At 39.2% G+C, this 3221-nt stretch overlaps 1 pseudogene; it reads left to right on the top strand.

The window, feature by feature from the left end:
• The first annotated feature begins 851 nt into the window (after window positions 1–851).
• Window positions 852–1917, top strand: LOC149862601 (olfactory receptor 6C3-like; annotated as a pseudogene).
• The last annotated feature ends 1304 nt before the right edge of the window (window positions 1918–3221 follow it).

The following is a 3221-nucleotide window of genomic DNA, read 5'->3' as shown; positions in this document are numbered from 1 at the left end:
AAGCAAGGTGCCTCCGGAGAGGGACTCCCTCTGCTACTTATAATACTTTTTTATACTTTCTAAGTGCATAAGCGTTAGTTCATGATTAGGTCATGCTCATAAAAATACTCAATCATTTATTAACTAAATCACTATTCTGTCCAAACAAGTGGCACTGTGGGCGTGAACACAGAAGTTTAACTCTTGTGAATTACATGCCCCCTATATTTTGTCTGAAGATGTTTCTTTATCTAAAAAAAACAAATCATGTCCGACTTTCAAGGTTCTCCTGTTGACAAGACTCCCCTGTTGACTGGATTCAGCTAGTTTCGTATCTTACCAGTAACTCACACACAGTAACCGTCACACAGCTCCCCTTTTCTCTCCATGCCGTCTCGTAAGTGCTGTGTCCGCTTTTATGAAATGGAGGTGAAAGGACAAAGAAATGGCCTCACTTTTAGCATTACAAAGCCTTGCTTTAACCCTATAAGATTCATATACAACAATAGAAAGATCCCATGAAAAACCAGCATGGACTGTCTCCCAGTAAAAACAACAAGATGTGGCAGGAGAATGGGAACAATTGACAGGATGGGCTGGTGATTCCATTTTGGGGTCTCACTCTGAAGTCACAAGGGAGTAAGTCAACAAGCAAGAAAGGATTTAAACCCTATAACCCATGACACTATCAAAGAACTTTGCCTTTTCTTTTCTCGTAATGGCATAGGTAGGGCAATAACTTAAATGAAGGGGGCCTAAAAATGAATATACTGTGCTGTTCACTTCTTAGTTGAAACATTGAACCACCTACCTGAATAAGTAATTTTCAGGAAAAATTAGTCATTTGAAAACTTAAGAGATGGACTGATTCCATGGCTTTCAAAAGTGTCTGTTTGTTTCAGATTATTTTTCAGGGCTGTATTGAATTTCTCTGTGCAGAGGTAAGAAATCAAAGTTCTGTCACCGAATTTATCCTCCCGGGAATTCAAATTCTTCCAGAGTCGCAAATCCTTCTCTTCATCCTCGTTCTCATATTCTACATTGCAACCATGGCTGGGAATGTCCTCATCATTGTGCTTATCATAGCTGTTGAGCATCTGCACACCCCCATGTACTTCTTCCTGGGGAACTTGTCCTGCTTGGAGACCTGCTATACCTGCACCATCCTGCCCAGGATGCTGGCCAGCCTCCTCACTGGAGACAGAACCACTTCATTCTCTGGATGCGTCATCCAATTCTTTTTCTTTGTTATGTTGTTAGTTACAGACTGTTGTCTCTTATCCATGATGTCTTATTATAGATACTTAGCCATATTTAAACCTTTGCATTATTCAGCCCTTATGACTGATTTTGTTTTACCCTTGCAGCTGTTCATGGATCAGTAGATTTATAGTTGTCACCATTGCGTATCTCTTCCTCTTACAACTAACCTTCTTTGGACCCAATCAAGTTGACCATTTCTTTTGTGACTATGTCCCAGTCATTAAACTCTCCTGCAGTGACACCTATGAGATTGAAATTGAAGTTTTCAGTTTTGAATGTATAATCCTCTTGCCTCCATTCCTTTTGACTCTCATGTCCTATGTTTGGATTATCAACACCATAATGAGAATCCCTTCCACTACTGGGAGACAAAAGGCCTTTTCCGCCTGTTCCTCTCATATTATTGTGGTGATCATATTTTATGGGTCCATAACTATAGTCTATATGTCCCCAACATCCAATACCCTAACAGCACTGAACAAAATATTCTCTCTTTCCTACACTGTGCTGACTCCATTGGCCAACCCCCTCATTTACAGTCTGAGAAACAAGGAAGTAAAGGAGGTTGTAAGGAAAGTTGTCTGCATGCTTCTGAATTGGAGAAGAATGCAACCATTCCTGAACTCTATTAGCAGGTTAAACAAAATTGGACATAACAGGTATCCAAGCTGTTGAAAATGTATTGGTCCTGGCACAGGGATTTGGGGGAATTGGAGAAAAAAGAGAAACTTTAGAAGAATTTGATACATTTTGTACCCTGTGCAAATTAATATACTGTCCTGACACCAAGATGCTCATTTTAAAATTGCTCCCCAAAAAAATATGGAATGGATTTTGCCATATGAACTCTGTGTGCTTTAATCCAGTAAACAATCCATTTTATTCAACTGGAGGCTTCCTACAGTTAGGCAGGGATGTCGATCTCCCATTAAGTTGCACAGAGTGGTCGTGTGCATGAGCAGATATCAAGGAGTGGCTGATATAGTAAAAACCTCACCTCTGACTCATTTTTCACACATTTGTATCCTAGCCCTCAAATAGTTTAGCTTGTCCAGAAAAATATCCAAAACTCACTTGAACAGAGTCTAGAATAACCTTAATCTATCTCTATCTCACTGACTAATAGTTCATTTGTAAATATGTTTCACGTCATTCAAATCTGAACCTGTGCCAGTTTACACTGTGCCCTTGTGAATGAACGACAGAATTACTATAATGGAGTATTTGGGAATAAACAGTGACAGCTAGGACATTCCAATTCATGTAACTGCTTTGCCAGGAATAATATATAACTTTTGTCTGGCTGTACCTTGTTTTCCCTGTGTAAACATGGGGATTATACAGCAGAACAAATCAGGCAATTTAGGAAGTTGAGTTGTCGAATATTGTGTTGAGAGTCCCATAAATAAAACTGGTATAATGAAAGTGCCTGACTATCCATTATAAATTGAAAAGAGATCAATGGCAGGCATGCTGAATCTCCTGTCTGTTATTTCCTTACTTTTTTGTAGCTTTAACTAATAAATTTGAACTTCTATTTTAACCCAACTCTAGGAGTGTTGATCTCAAATCTTGTTGGATATTTTATGTCTAACTAATTTAGTGTCCTTCAGAAGTCCCAGCTTTCAGGACAAATACCAACACACTGTGATTAGAAAGCATGGACTGCTTCGTGTTCAGGTAGAACTAGGGGATGACAGAATTCTACATATTCTTCTTAGCTCAGTCACAAGATTTCTTTTGACTTTCTCACAAGATAATTGGAGTGACATTCTGGTGTTTATTAGTTCTTTTTGTGTCCATGTTTTGGCCATGTACAGGGCATTGTTGGCACTTTTTGCCTAGACAGTCCAGTTCTTGGATGTAGAGCCCTGTGGACATAGGTAAAATTGCCCTATGAAGTATATGCACAGACTGAGCATGCTCACTACCTGCCAAAGCATATAACACACACTCCTTGCAAATGTATAGCAGTCTTA

Source organism: Crocodylus siamensis, chromosome 6 (assembly GCF_052110815.1).
Source record: "Crocodylus siamensis isolate JL-2025a chromosome 6, ASM5211081v1, whole genome shotgun sequence".
NCBI lineage: Eukaryota > Metazoa > Chordata > Crocodylia > Crocodylidae > Crocodylus > Crocodylus siamensis.
Note: the sequence above shows the minus strand (reverse complement) of the source record. Positions and strands in the feature narration are given on the sequence as shown.